Source organism: Macaca nemestrina, chromosome 10 (genome assembly GCF_043159975.1).
Source record: "Macaca nemestrina isolate mMacNem1 chromosome 10, mMacNem.hap1, whole genome shotgun sequence".
Classification (NCBI taxonomy): Eukaryota; Metazoa; Chordata; class Mammalia; order Primates; family Cercopithecidae; genus Macaca; species Macaca nemestrina.
In genome coordinates, this window is record NC_092134.1 from 19,630,213 (window position 1) to 19,646,382 (window position 16,170).

Here is a 16,170-nt window from a genome sequence, read left to right on the forward strand (position 1 = left end):
GCAGGATTTACAAGAAAAGAGAGAGGGAAGAATAGGCGGAGAGGAGAAAAGGGGAATTATTTGTGTCCCTTAATGCTTGTTAAGCACTCCTCTTTGCTACACACCAGACAAGACAAGGCTCAGAACTCACAGAAAAATCTTGGGCAACCCTCCCCCGAGCCCCCTCGGCCTCTGCCCAGCCCGAGGCCAAAGTGACCTACAGACACACAGACACACAGACACAGACACACACACACACACACACACACACACACACACACACACACACACACACGCAGGCACACAAAAACAGCCGTGGGCAAAGCTGCTGGGCCAAGCCAGACTCACAAAGAGAATAGCAATTAACCTCCGTCCCTGGCTGACAGTGATCTAATCAAACCAGCCCTCCTGGGCTCTTCCGGTGCTCAGAGCTTGTGGTCCAGGCTGCAAACTGTTTGGGACAGGCCGGGAGAGAAAGTGAGGATCCGGAAGTCCTGAGGGATGGTTGTGGCTTGCTGATGATGCTGAAGAAGCTGGTCGAGAAGTCGTTCAAAGATGCTCTACTGTGTCCTGCCTCAGGACCCTTGCTCATGCCAGGCCTCTGCCTGGGATGCGCTTCCCCACCCTCCTGACAGTTAACTTGCAGCTCCGACTGGGGAAGGCTTCCTCAAGCAATCCTCCTTCTCCCACAGACCACCTCACACTTCCTTGTTCTTGGCCCTCCAAAGACGCTGGAACGTGGTAATTTACAATAAATGTGTGAAACATTATAACTTATAATTCATAAGGTATAAATACATTTATAAATAAATGTGTAAACACATTATGTGTGAAACACTTACACATTTATTTCTTGTTGCACTTGTTCAGTGCTTATCTCCCCCACTGGAATATCAGAGACACAAAAAAAGGAGACCCAGATCCCAGGGTCTGGAATCCCAGCACCCCCATGCCAAAGACTGGTGCTGGTCTTTGCATTGAGACGCTGCTCTATAAATTCTCACACAATGAATGAATGAAGGAATGAAGGAAGGAATGAATGAATGAACAGGGAATTGGGTCAGAAGGGACCAACTTATCCATCAGGCACAGGAAGCACAGTGTTTAGGGCTCACAGTACTTCAAGGGGTCCATATAAATGTTTTAATGTTAATTGAATGTTTTAATGTTAATTTCTTTTAAAATCAAAAGAAAACATGAATATAATAATAATGTGTATATATATATAAATGGATCTAGGCTGGATTATATTCATGTTTATACCTACACAGTCATGAAATATAATTTTTATTTTTTTTATAGAAAAAAGAGCCCATGAATGTCATAATGTGGCCCTAGGTCAGAAAGGGGAATTGGCCAAAGATAAGGGGAATGGAAGTCTGGGGACTTCTTTCCTCCATACTGGGAGGGGCAATTCAAGATCACATGGGTTTCTTTCATTCGTCTACTTATTCATTCAAAAAGCATTGGATGCAGGGCACAGTGGCTCACACCTGTATTCCTAGCAGTTTGGGAGTCTGAGACTGGAGGATCGCTTGAGGTCAAGAGTTCGAGACCAGCCTAGGCAACATAGTGAGACCCCCCTCCCCCCACCATCTCTACAAAACATTAAAAATCAGTTGGGCATGGTGGTGTGCACCTGTAGTCCCAGCTACTTGGGAGACTAAGGAGGGAGAAGGCTTTGAGCCCAGGAGGTGGAGGCTGCAGTGAACTGTGATCATACTACTGCACTCCAGCCTGTGCAACAGAGCAATCCCCTGTCTCAAATAAAATAAAATAAAATAAAAAGACATGATCACAAACTGGGGTCAGTGCTCTGAAAATCTCATGTCCTCTGAAACTTCCAACAGGGAGGTGAGACACTGAAACTGAGACCTGAAGGAGGTGCAGGGATTTGCCAAGGGACGAGAGAAAGAAGGTGGTGCAGGTTTGAGGCAACTGCAAGAATGAAGGCCTTGGGGTTGGAAGGAATGTGGCATACGGGTGGGGCTGCAGCCTCCTGAGAGAGGGAGTGAGGAGGGAAGTGGGCACTGGGCAAAGCAGAGTGTGGGAGAGCTTTTGTATGTGTCAGGGAAGGCGAGGTTATGCTACAGTAACAAACAGCCCCAGTAGTTTGTTTCTCACCCAGTCTCGTTTTACTGTGGGTTAGCAAGGAGGCTTTGACTGTAGGAGGTCACTTGAGGACCCAGGTGGTTGGAGGCATCATCTGGGCCCAACTTTCCATGACTGCAAAGGTAAGTGTTCATAAAGACTCAGCCTGGATATGACAGTGTGATCTTTTTAAGTGGCCTCCTTCAAGTGGTCACAGAAGCTCATTCCTGCCACATGCCTGGAAGGCAGAGAATAAAACATTTGGGAACAGCCCTAATGACCACCACAGATGACTCCCAAAACTATGATGGTACAAAGAAAACTTTCCAAATTAAAGTGATGTCCATGAACGCTGTCCCCAATCCACTGGTGTTCCAGAAACTATTCTAGGTAAACCTCCTCCTCACACACCATCAGTCTATTTCAGCACCCCTGCTTGAATGAATCCTTCTTTCTCATTTCAAAACAGATTATCAAGATACTAAAACACAAGAAGAGCTGTTCTAAGTGTCCCTTTAATGAGCTTATTTTCTTTTCAGACTGAGTCTCACTGTGTCACTCTGACTGGCGTACAGGGGCACAAACATGGCTCACTGCAGCCTCAAACTCCTGGGCTCAAGTGATCCTCCCACCTTAGTCCCCTGAGTACTTGGGACTACAGGTGTGCATCACCATGGCTGGCTCATCTTTTTCTTTTTTCTTTTTTTTTAAATAGAGATAGGGTCTTTGTATGTTGCCAGGTTGGTCTTGAACTCCTGGCCTCAAGTTATCTTTTTTTTTTTTTTTTTTTTTTGACATGGAGTCTCGCTCTGTCACCCAGGCTGGAGTGCAGTGGCACGATCTTGGCTCACTGTAACCCCTGCCTCCCAGGTTCAAGCGATTCTTCTCCCTCAGCCTCCTGAGGAGCTGGGATTACAGGCATGCGCTACCACGCCTAGCTAATTTTTGTATTTTTAGTAGAGATGAGGTTTCACCATGTTGGCCAGGCTGGTCTTGAATTCCTGACCTCAAGTGATCAGCCCACCTCAGCCTCCCAAAGTGCTGGGATTGCAGGTGTGAGCCACCATGCTTGGCCTCAAGTGATCTTCTCACCTCAGTCTTTTAAACGCAAATCCAATTAAAGCATCTCTTGGTCTCAAGATTTTCAGTAGATCCCTGTTGCCATCACACCTTGGCCTCAAAGCCCTGTGGATCTGGCCCCTGTCTGCCTTTCCAGGGTTAGTCTCACACTTGTCCCCCATCCTCTAAGCCCCATTCACAGGGGCTCTTCTGTTCCTAGAAGATGCCTTCGTCCCTTTTCCTGGACTCATTTGCAACCAGTGCCCTCTGCCTAGAAGAAGAGCCACCTAATTAACTCTTCCTCCACATCCATGCTCAAATGTGCCCCAGCCTTCCTGAACACACACACACCCACCCTCACTGGGATATTGTGTCTGCTTGTTATTATATAACCTCTAGTTATTCCCTGTACTTTTTCCTTCTGTGTTTTATCACAGTTTGTAATTATATAATTATGGGAATATTTTGCTGAATCTGTCTCTCCCCCTTGCTCATAAACTCCTGAGGGCAGGGGCTGGCTCTTTTGTCTCCTGCTGTATCCCTAGATCTTCGTGCAGACCTAACACGTAACAGGTGCTCAGAGAATATTAATGCAAAGCATGAATGAACAAATGCTTCAGTCTTTTCAAGTGTGGCACTTGGAAAAGCACCCCTTTTTAAGTGATACAACCTCGGCTCAGCTTCTTGCTGAAAGCCCAATGCAGCCACTCTGGTCTCTCTATATGAACTTTATTTATTAGATTTAAAGTCCTTTTTTTGAGGTTTTCATTTTTATTTTTATTTTTATTTCATTTTATTTTTGAGACAGAGTCTCTGTCTCTGTCACCCAGGCTGGAGTGCAGTGGCATGATCTCGGCTCACTGCAACCTCCGCCTCCTGGGTTCAAGCAATTCTCCTGCCTCAGCCTCCTAAGTAGCTGGGACTACAGGCACCCACCACCACACCCAGCTAATTTTTGTGTTTTCAGTAGAGCTGGGGTTTTGCCATGTTGGCCAGGCTGGTCTCAAACTCTCGACCTCAAGCAGTCCACCTGCCTTGGCCTCCCAAAGTGCTGGTATTACAGGCATGAGCCACTTTGCCTGGCCCAAGGTTCTCATATTTTAATTTCCATTGGATTGGATACCCAGCATAGGAGGGCAGGGTGATGCCCTGGTTAGGATGCATACGTGGTACACTGGCCACTAGCACGAGGTCTTTATGCATGTGACACCTCCCACCCCTACACAAGTCTTAAGAATTTTCTTGGGGCCTCACTTTTTTCGTATGAAGAATAAGGCCAACAATACTTAGCTTGCTTACTTGAAAGAAATCATTAAGTGGGAAGCTGGACATAGTGGCTCACTCCTATAATCTCAGAACCTTGGGAAACCAAGGTGGGGTGATTGCTTGGGCTGGGAGTTCGAGACCAGCCTGAGCTATATAGCGAGACCCGCCCCCCCCCCATCTCTACAAAAAGATAAACAAAAATTAGGCAGGCATGATGATGCATGTCTGTAGTCCCAGCTACTTGGGAGACTGAGGCAGGAGAATAATTTGAGCCCAGGGTTTTGAGGCTGTGGTGAACTATGGTGGTTGCCACTGCACTCCAGCCTGGGCAACAGAGATGCTGTGTCCAAAAATATAAAATAATAAAATAAAATATAAACAGGTGGTGATCATAAGGTAGGGAAGGATAGTGACAAGAGAGATCATAGATGTTTAGGAGCCTGGCAGATCTGAGTTTGAATCCCAGCCTCATCACTCACCAGCTGTGTGAGCTTGCATAAGTGATTTCATCTCTCTGAGCCTCAGTTTCCTTATCTGTAAAATGGGTATAGTAAGAGTGCCTGAGAATTCGCAATACCACATGTAAAGCATCAAGTATATAGAGCAAGAGCTTGATAAGTGGCAACTAATGAAACTGTAAATATTAAATTAAAATTTAAGAGGAAAAATTGTCTCAGGTCTATCTGAGTTTCGGTATCTGTGATAAAAAGAACAGGAGCTGTGTTATTGCTCACTAGCACTATCTATGTACCAGGGATCGTGTATTTGTTTACTATGCATTTCGCATATTTTCTTCTAGTACAACATGCTTGATTGAGTTTAATTAGTCAATATTTAATGAGAACTGACCATGTACCAGACACTGTTCTAGGTGCTGGGAATATAGCCAAGAACAAGATGAACAAGAAGCCCTGTTTCTTGTCTAGAGAATTCGCAGTCTAGAGCTCTATATTCAGGAAGAAATTGAGCTTAGCAATCAGAAACGTATTGATTTTAGATCACTCCTCTCCCACCTTCAACCCAATCAAAAAAATGCTCTTAGTATAGTACAAAGTATGCTGATTTTTGAAACAAAAATTTTAGGTATGGTGGGATAGGGAGAGGCATCTACTGTTCAAGCCTCACCAACTCCACTGCCACTCAAGGTCTTTAGCAAAGAGGAAGGAAAAAGGAAACTGGAATTTGGAAGACAATGGGGTGCATCAAATGGAGGAAGGTGCCTTCCCCACAAACCACAGAAACACACATGCATGCTCACACACGCACACAGGCATACACACACGCACACACACCTCAATTATACCTTGAGAAGCAGAGCTAATGGAAGCTAGATTGATTCAAAGATAACAATTAGGGAACAATTTTAATCCCTGCTGTGATTGAGACACACAGTTTATTTTTAATTTGTATCCATAATAAAAAATAATAATTAAAAGTGCTGGCAAATTGCAGCTTTTGCCAAGAAATTAGATTTACACTGCCCACCTTAACCCCATCAGAAACGCGATCTTCTCTCCTGCCTTCCATCTCTTCTGCCAGCACAACCCCATCGCGACTCGCTCCTGCTTCAAAGCCACAGACCCCATTTTAAATATAGAGATTCATTAATTAAAGGAGATGGGAAGTGAACTTTTTTTTAGCATCTACTATGTGCTGGGTATGATGCTAAATACATTCACATCGATTATTTCATTTAACCCTCATGACAACCCCGTGAAGAGAGAATCCCAGTTTACCCTCATCTTACAGAGGTGGAAACAGATGTATAGCTATTTGCTGAAGGTTACACAGAGAGAATAGGACAGGGCTGGGTCTGAGCCAAGGTCTGGTTGACCAGATTTATTCTTCTAATTGCCTTTCCTGAGGGTGGGTGTTAAGCTTTGTCCTCCTTGACAAAAAAAGTTGCCTTACCCACAATAGAATTTGCCCTAATTTATGCTTGGAGTTGCATTTCCACTCCAAGGCTGAAGTGTGAAGCAAACAGCTGGAAGGAAGGTTTACCAGCATTCATGTCCTCAGACCTTGGCTGATTTTCTAATATGGTGTGTCAATTGATTATTATAAAATAATTAGGGGAAGCTGGAAGGAAGAGGAAGAGAAGAAAGAAAATGAGGAAGAATAAGAAGAGGAAGAGAAGGGAGAAGGAAGGATGGAGGGAAGAAAGAACAGAAGGGAAAGAAAAGGAGGAGGAAGAAGAGAAGAATAAATGAAAGGAGAAAGAGAAAGAAGACAAGATAGAGAGGAGGATGGAGAAAATTAGGAAGAGGAGGAAGGAAAGAGCCTCAGTCCAGGCTGCTTGGTTTCCAACATCTCTTCATTGGCACGATGTCCCAATCTTGCCTGTATTTGCATGCTTAGTTCAGAGCCTTCCTCCCCCAGGAAGACCTCCATAAAGTTAACCCCTAACTGAAAACAGCTGTCTTCCTGATGCCTCATAGCATTTGGTATCTTTCCTATGGTAGTTTATACCTTAGTGCTGTGGTTATTTGTGCAACTGTCTATCTCCCCTACTAAGTGTTAGAGCTTTTTAAAAGAATTTATCTAGCAGGTTTTCAGTTTTTACTAGAAAATCACCTACATGAAAAGGGGAAAAGCTCAGCCATGGTGGCTCACACCTGTAATCCCAACACTTTGGGAGGCTAAGGTGGGTGGATCACCTGAGGTCAGGTGTTCACAACCAGCCTGGCCAACATGGTGAAACATCGTGTCTACTAAAAATACAAAAAATTAGCTGGGCATGGTGGTGGGTGCCTGTAATCCCAGCTACTTGTGAGGCTGAGGCAGGAGAATCGCCTGAACCCAGGAGGTGGAGGTTGCAGTGAGCCGAGATCACGCCATTGCACTCCAGCCTGGGCAACAAGAGTGAAACTCCATCTCAAAAAGAAAAAAAGCGGGGGTGAGGGCGGGGGAAAATCCTCCTCTACTAGGTTTTGAGGTCCCCCAAATTTGGGACCTGTCTTTACATCCTCCAAAGTGCCCAGCACTGTGCCTCATGCTTTTTCTTGGAAATCTCCTCCTTCTCTCATGGAACCTTCCTCCTTAGCCCATCATGCCCCTTGATTAAACTTCTTGAAAGAGGTGGGAGAAGGGAGATAATCAATTAATAGTTAATGGTAATAGATAAGTGACGTCGGTACTGGTGGTGATGATGATGATAATAATAATAATTATTATTATTCCAGTTGTTGAATGCTCATAGCTGAGATATTGAGGTCATTGGCATAATAATATAAGTGTTATGCTCTCTCTACCCACCTGGGTTCATTCAAATCTCATTTCTACCACTTACCAGTTTTGTGACCTTGGCCAAGTTCCTAAGCCTTCTGTGCCTCAGTTTCTCATCTGTAACAGGATTTTTGTAGATAATGAATAACATAATGCATTTACAGCATTTAAGACAGAGCCTAGAATATAGTTAGGACTCAATAAGTGGAGGTTGCTATCATCATTATTATTAATCATAGCTACTAACTTCGCCTCCAGAATAATAGCCACAAATGCCCTTATTGAGTGCTTTGCCAGGTACTGTGCTATGCTTTTTTATAGGCAGGATTTCATTAATCTTCAAACCAACCAATTATTAACCCATTCTACAAACTTTCCCAGCTCATAAGTGACAGAGCTAAAATAAGATATCAGAATCCAAGAATCAAGATTCTTGCCCTGAGAGGCAAGAAGGAGGAAAGCCCAACTGAAGAGGCTTGAGCAAAATGACATCAGAAGATCTCTAAAAACTGTAGGATTATGTGTAACTCACATTAGAAGGTCCCGGGTTCTGGGTTGGCTTGGCCTCTGTCCTTGGTGCTGAAAATTGCGCCCAGCCAAGACCCTCAGTACCACATCTCCATGGAGCCAGGGGGCCCTCAGCATCTCCTAGAAGCCCATGGCTTTATCCATGGGTTCTGTCAACTAACTAATTTGGACCCAAAGTGCTGGTTGTTGCAACTTGTCAGGATCCCTTGATTCCTGACCACAGATCCAAGCCCTACCCCAGCCACCACCAACCACAGAAGTGTCTATCCTGAATTCAGTCCTCCTTAACAATATTCACCAGGCAACTGCAAATGTCACAAGCCCTTTACACATACAGAGTATCAAAGGCTGTGTGTTCTCCTGGAACCTCAGCACAGACATGACACCAGATCCCTCCTGGACAAGGCAAAATTATCCCTGTTCAAACCAGGATGAAGAACATCACCATCACAGATGAAGTAGACATCTGCCCCTTTGGTCTGGCAATAGGGGCAGTAGAACCTTAGTCTTCAGGATCTAGAACTACTTCCCTTTCAGCTCAACAAAGCCTAATGTTCCTTTACCAGGAAACCAAGATCAAGTTTAGGAGGTAAAACATTGGGCTGGTCTTGTGTCTAGTCTAAGATGTGAATGACTGATAGCTATTTCTATTTCTGGAACAATAGAAAATGCAGGTGTCTGGAAGTCAGAGAGACCCAGGGTAGTGCCACTTATCACCTTGAACATGTGCACAGAAAGGACCTGACCTATGCTTGGTGCAGGATGGGTGATGAGTAAGTCAGTCCACCTCTCTAGGCCACTTCTTCTCTCTGTAGTCCTCAATCTGCCCCCTCCTCTCTCCTTATGCTCCTTATTTACAAACAGTCCTCTTGCTCACTCAATTGCCTAAAAACGAATGGCCTTTCTGTCCCTCCTAATCAACATCTTTGGAAAGGAGTTATTTCATTGATTACCATCCTGGTGGATATATTTGTTTGAACCATTAAATTGCCCTTTTTGTAGGTCAAACCCAGTCAAATACAGGCAACTTCATATTACAACAGTAGAAACACGTGCCCGAAGACTTCTCACTTGGCCTTTCTAGAAACAAGAGGTAGATTCATGTGGAGAGGCCACCTTAGCCAATTGTTGGATGGGGGTGGTGAGAGAGAAGAGCTTGCCATCTTACATGAATCATCACAACAAAATTTACAGACAACAAAACCAAGAGCCACTCCCTAACCACCCCCACCTGACACACACACACATAGTCCCCAAGACAGAAGCTGGCAATTGAGCCATTTCTTTCTGGGTGTTTTTTTTTTTTTTTTAAACAGGGTCTGTCTCTGTCACCAAGGCTGGAATGCGATGATGTGATCTCGGCTCACTGCAACATCTACCTCCCAGGCTCAAGCCATCCTCCCACCTCAGCCTCCCTAGTAGCTGGCACTACAGGTGCTCACCACCACACCCAGCTAATTTTTGTATTTTTTGTAGAGACAGGGTTTTTCCATGTTGCCTAGGCTGGTCTTGAACTGCCAGGCTCAAGCCATCCACCTACCTCAGCCTCCCACAGTGCTAGAATTACAGGTGTAAGCCACTGCACCCGGCCCGATTGAGCCATTTCTGAAGGAAGAAAAAAATATTCTTCTCAAACCTAGCAACAAATTGGCTTAAACAATCTGCGTCATCGTCTCCCGTCTCCACCGCTAATCATATTGGTAAGTGGTTGGGTTTTTTTTTCCCTGTGGCCACTGCCTTGGAGGAGGGGAGATGGAGCCAGGGTGGGAGACAGGAAAAAGGAAAATGTTCCGCGATAGATGACTGATTCAAGAATGCCTTGCTATTCTTGGTTAACTTCCTTGCAGACACAGAGAATTGGCTTGGTCAGACAGCTCCCCCTGTGTGGCACAAACAAGAAACATTAATTAAAAATAATTGCCACCCCCTCCCCAGAATTAAGAATGTGATGTTCAGATTCATTTTAAGAAAGGTAATTTGATGCCAATAAATTACAATTATAAAAACTTCATTACAGTCAAGAGCAATCTATCCACCATTGTCCTAATTACACATTGTAGGAATAATGAATGCTAATGATTTAATGTACAATAATTACCAGGATTGAAAAATAAAATATAATAATCGTCATCATTATTGTTATCAATAACACAGATTTTTGGCATGGTTAATCTCCACTTGAGGCTGAGCTGAAATTTCAGGGTTCTGTGGGATTTTTTTTGTCCCCACTTAAAAGCACTCCCTTTTCTTCTCCTCTTCCTTCCAGTTCCATTTTATTAAGACAAGAAATCCATACACAGAATAGAAACGTCTTGCTTCTCCTTCAGGGTCAGAGTTGAAGGGTTAAATCCACGTCTCCTATCCCCTGGCCAGCAGATCACCTTTGGTTTCTTCCCGAACATCTTTTTGTGTAGGAAAGAAAGAGAAAGCAATTACTCTGATGTAAAGAACAGGATTGTGTCTTTGCTAATGTCACTTTTTAGTTCCTGTATGAAACCATCCATGGCTTCCTATTGCAAAGAGAAAATATCCAAGCCTGATCTCCACAGTGCAGGGCTGTGTCAAGGAGTCAGGGACCAGGAGCCACACTGCCTGGATTTGAGTCCTGGTTTTGCCACCTACTAGCTGCAGGGAGTGTGACTGAATCTGCTCCCATGTCTATGCCTTGGTTTGCTCTCTGTAAAACGGAGTTTGAAATAGTGCCTGACTCAGGGTTTTGTAAGTTTAGAAGTGTAAACACATGTGAAGTGCTCAGAACAGTGCTGACACGTGGTCACTGCCCCAAAACTAGAACCGAGAACTTTCATGAGTTTGTCTGCCTCTATCTTCCCCACTCTCCTCCGTCATACACACCCTGCAATCGAGCCTCAACAGTCAACTCATCATCCTCTGAAGATGGTCTGCACATTCTCAGCTCCAGACCTTTGCTCACACGGTGCCCTCCACAGGGAGTGCCATTCATCTCCCAGCCGAGCTTGATCACTCATTCTCTGGGAAGCCACTCCGTTGCTCCCAAGCAACACCAATATTTCCTTCTAGGGCATTGCCACAGCACTTTTTGTACCTCTGCCGATCTTGCCACTTGTCCGTTCCATTTTGTGTTAGGATTCTTTGTTTCCATGTTTTACAATAGCATATACCCAAACATGTTGCAAACACTTTGGGTTTTTTGTTTGTTTGTTTTGTTTGTTTGTTTTTGTTTGTTTGTTTGTTTGTTTTGAGAGAGAGTCTCGCTGTCAGCCAGGCTGGAAAGCAGTGGCACGATCTCAGCTCACTGCAACCTCCACCTCCTGGGTTCAAGTGATTCTCCTGCCTCAGCCTCCCTACTAGGGAACCTACTAGCTGGGATTACAGGTGCATACCACCACGCTGGGCTAATTTTTAGTAGAGACAGGGTTTCACCACGTTGGACAAGCTGGTCTCAACTTCTGACTTCGAGTGATCTGCCCACTTGGCCCTCCCAAAGTACCGGGATTATAGGCATGAGCCACCACACCCACCTAACACTTTGAAAGCAAGAATCATATTTTTCCCATCCTTGTATTCCTCTCATCTCCACCTTATACTCCCTAATCAATACTCTGTGTCTAGAATGATGCTCCTATGTACATTTGTAGAATTTCAGGAATGCGAAGGAAACTCTCCTTTACAACGCTTATTGGTTTGATTCTGATTCTCCAAGTAACACATCCTTATTATAGAACAGTTGAAAAACAAAGACAAGTATAAGGAGAAAAAAGAACATAAACTACATTTCCATAGCCCAAAGATGACTGTGCTAAATATGCTCGTATATTTCTGTGTTATCCTTTACAGAGCATTTTAGACAACTGTCCTGCCATTTATAGACTTTGGTCATAGCAAATTATCTTCACCAGCATTTATCATGTTTGTCATGTGCCAAGTGCTAAGAATTTTACTAGTGTTATTGTATTTAATCCCGACTGCAACCTGTACAATAGGTGTTAATGGCATCTCCATTGTAAGGATGAGAAAATCAAGGCTTACAGAGGCTAAGCATTTTCACAACATCACACAGCAAATGTGTGGCAGAGCCAGGATTCAACACAGGTATCTGCACTCCTATCTCACGTTTTGTCCTTCAGCAGGCATTGCATCATGCATATTTTTCCCAGGTCATTAAATTATTTTAATAATTTGCCTGGCAATCCATCCTATGCACATATCATCATTATTTCATCCCACCTCTACAACTGGATATTTTGCTTGTATATAATTGTTCACCACAAGAAACAATTCTTTGAAGGCCATCGTTGTTCATAAATCCTTGTCCACATTCTGAATATTTCCTTGGGATATCTTCTGAGAAGTAAAATTCTGCAGCCAGAGGACATGAGCATTTTTATTAATCTGCTTTATTGAGGTATAATTTGCATAGAATAAAATGAACCAATTCTAAGTGTGCAAGTCAATGAGTTTTGGCAAATTATACACCACCACTACAATCATGAAATAGAAGATTTCCATCACTTGAAAACATGCTTCTTTGGTGTCATTCCCTCTCCCACCCCACACCCAACCCCACTCCAGCCCCCTGCAACCAAGTTCTACTTTCCATCACTATAGTTTTGCCTTTTTTAGAATTTTATATCAGTGGGATCATATACTATGTAACCTTTCATTCCTGACTAATTTCACTTTGAAATTCATCAATGGTGTGGTGTACATCAGTAGTAACTTTATTTTTACTCTTGAGTAGCATTCCCTTGTATGTGGAAGCAACACTGCTTGATATCCACTCACTAATTGGTGGACATTTGAATTCTTCCCAGTTTGGAGGTACATTGAGTAAAACCACTGTAAAAAAATTCAGCATATAGCCGGGCATGGTGGCGGGCGCCTGTAGTCCCAGCTACTCAGGAGGCTGAGGCAGGAGAATGGCGTGAACCCGGGAGGTGGAGCTTGCAGTGAGCCGAGATCGCGCCACTGCACTCCAGCCTGGGGGACACAGCGAGACTTCATCTCAAAAAAAAAAAAAAAAAAAATTCAGCATAGACCAGGCACAGTGGCTCAGGCCTGTAATCCCAGCACTTTGGCAGGCGGAGGCGGGTGGATCACCTGAGGTCAGGAGTTCAAGACCACCCTGGTCAACATGGTAAAACTCCATCTCTACTAAAAACACAAAAATAGCCGGGCGTGGTGGTGGGTGGGCACTTGTAATCCCAGCAACTTGGGAGGCTGAGGCAGGAGAATCACTTAAACCCAAGAGGCAGAGGTTGCAATGAGCCGAGAACATGCCATTGCATTCCAGCCTTGGCGACAAGAGTGAAACTCCATCTCAAAAAATAATAATAATAATTCAGCATAAGTCTTTGTGTAAATATCATTTTCATTTCTCTTGGATAACTACCTCAGTGTGGGACTGCTGGATCCGATAAATGTACATTTAACCTTATAAGAAAAACAGTTTTACTTTTGGTTGCTCAGTTTTGTTGTAGTCCTTTAAATAGTGTTGAGTTTTTTTCTAGCAAACAGTTAAGTTACTTAGAACCAATCGTAGCTTTCAAATCTTGTTTTTATGCTTCCTTAGGGCAGTGTCAAAGCAGCAGCCTTTCATCTAGGGATAACCTATCCCCACTCCTACAGCTGTACTCTTCTGAGGATCCTACCCCATGGCTGGTCTCTTATGAGCGTTGTCCATGATCACATGATCTATTCCCAGCCCTATGTGAGATCTAGAAATTGTTCTACCTACTCCTTTTGGTGGTTCTCTCCTTGGCTTCAGGAAGTTCCTCTGGCACATGCACAGAACCCAGAACCAAGGACATAAGAGCACCCCTCTCCTGATTTCTGGAGTTATCTCCCCAGGAAGACCTCTAGTCTCCAGTTCCCCCTGCCCCATAAATTCTGCCCACTTCGACGCCTTGAACTCCCAGCTCTATCTTGAGTTCACTCAGGAAGTTCTCAAGCTCTTTGGGTTTCCCCTCCCTGTGCTATGGGTTGGAAACCCAGAGGGCTCCTCTTTTTCCTTCTCTCAGGGACACAGACCTAGACTGCCTGTTGTTCATTGCCTAAAACTGTTGCCTTTAAATATTTTGTCTGAAATTTACCAGCACAAAACAAACAGCGTCATTAAAAAGTGGTCAAAGGGTGGGTGTGGTGACTCATGCCTGTAATCCCAGACTTTGGGAGGCCGAGGCAGGCGGATCACCTGAGGTCAGGAGTTTGAGACCAGCCTGGCCAAGATGGTGAAACACCGTCTCTACTAAGAATACAAAAAAAAAATTAGCCAGGCCTGGTGGCACGAACCTATAATCCCAACTACTCAGAAGGCTGAGAATTGCTTGAAACTGAGAGGCAGAGGTTGCAGTGAGCCAAGATCATGCCATTGCACTCCAACCTGGGCAACAACAGCGAGACTCCATCTCAAAAATAAATAAATAAATAAATAAATAAATAAATAAATAAATAGTCAAAGGACATGCACAGACACTTTTCAAAAGAAAACATACATGGAGCCAACAAGTACATGAAAAAAGCTCAACATCACTAACCACTAGAGAAATGCAAATCAAAACCATAATGAGATACCATCTCACACCAGTCAGAATGGCTATTGTGAAAAAGTCAAAAAAATAACAGAGCTGGCAAGGTTGCCAGAGAAAGGGGAATGCTCATGCACTGTTGGTGACAGTGTAAATTAGTTCAACCATTGTGGAAAGCAGTGAGGCAATTCCTCAAAGAGCTGAAAACAGGACTAACATTCAACCCAGCAATCCGAAGGAATATAAATAATTCTACCATAAAGACACATGATGCACATGTACATTCATGCACTATTCATTACATTAAAGACATTGAATCAATCTAAATGCCCATCAGTGATAGACTGGATTAAAGAAGATGTGGTCCACATATACAATGGAATACTACACAGCCATAAAAAGAACAAGATCATGTATTCTGCAGGAACATGGATGGAAGCCATTATCTTTAGCAAACTAACACAGGAACAGAAAACCAAATGCCACATGTTCTCACTTATAAGTGGGAGCTAGATGATGAGAACACATGGACACAGAAAGAGGAACAACAGACACCATTGCCTACTTGAGAGTGGACAGTGGGAGGAGGGAGAGGATCAGAAAAAAATAACTATTGATTACTAAGCTTAGTACCTGGGTGACAACATCATAATCTGAACATCAAACCCCCATGACACAAGTTTACCTATTTGACAAATCTGTACATGTACCCCTGACCCTAAATTAAAAGTTAAAACTAAATAAGTAATAAGTAAAAACTAAATAAGTAAAAGTAAATAAATAAATATTTGGTCTGGTTTACCAGTTGGCAGGATAACGAATCTGGTCTTTGTTACGCCACCTTTTCTGGAAGCAAGAGCTTAGGAAGCAAGAGCTTAGTAGAAGCATTTTTGAGAATTTTGATCAATATTTGATAAACATATGCTGGGGAGGAGAACCTTCTCCTCTATATCCCCCCAAAAAAGTGTCTCCCTCAACTAATATATATATATTTGAGACAGGGTCTCACTTTGTCACCCAGGCTGGAGTGCAGTGGCACCATCTTGACTCACTGCAGCCTCCACTACCTGGGTTCAAGCAATCCTCCTGCCTCAGCCCCCCAAGCAGCTGGGACTACAGGCAGGTGCCACCACACCCAGCTAATTTTTATATTTTTAATAGAGGCAGGGTTTCGCCATGTTGTCCAGGCTGATCTCAAACTTCAGAGCTCAAGCCATCCCCCTGACTCAGCCTCCCAAAGTGCTGGGGTTTCAGGCATGAGCCACTGCACCAGCCTATCAACTAGTATTTTTAAAATATCAAGAAACATGAATTTAAAGGAGTTTAAATAAACATGCTCAAAAGAGGAAGAAAGTGTAACTCTAAATTAGATGAGAGAAGGGATTGGAAAGGAGACAACCAGGATTGTGATGTAAAACGAAGTTAGGGTTCAAACAGGTCCTTAACTTGCCTGCTCTGCTGCTCCCATGGAATCTCTCAAAGAGTGGACATTTGTAGCAAAGTTTACCTGGCAGCT

General features: G+C 43.7%; 1 non-coding gene across 1 annotated transcript; it reads left to right on the plus strand.

The window, feature by feature from the left end:
- Window positions 1–6,907: 6,907 nt before the first annotated feature.
- On the plus strand, window positions 6,908–6,971 carry LOC112428868 (U7 small nuclear RNA). Its single transcript, XR_003020932.1, has one exon. It is a non-coding gene; the product is annotated as a U7 small nuclear RNA (small nuclear RNA).
- Window positions 6,972–16,170: the final 9,199 nt, after the last annotated feature.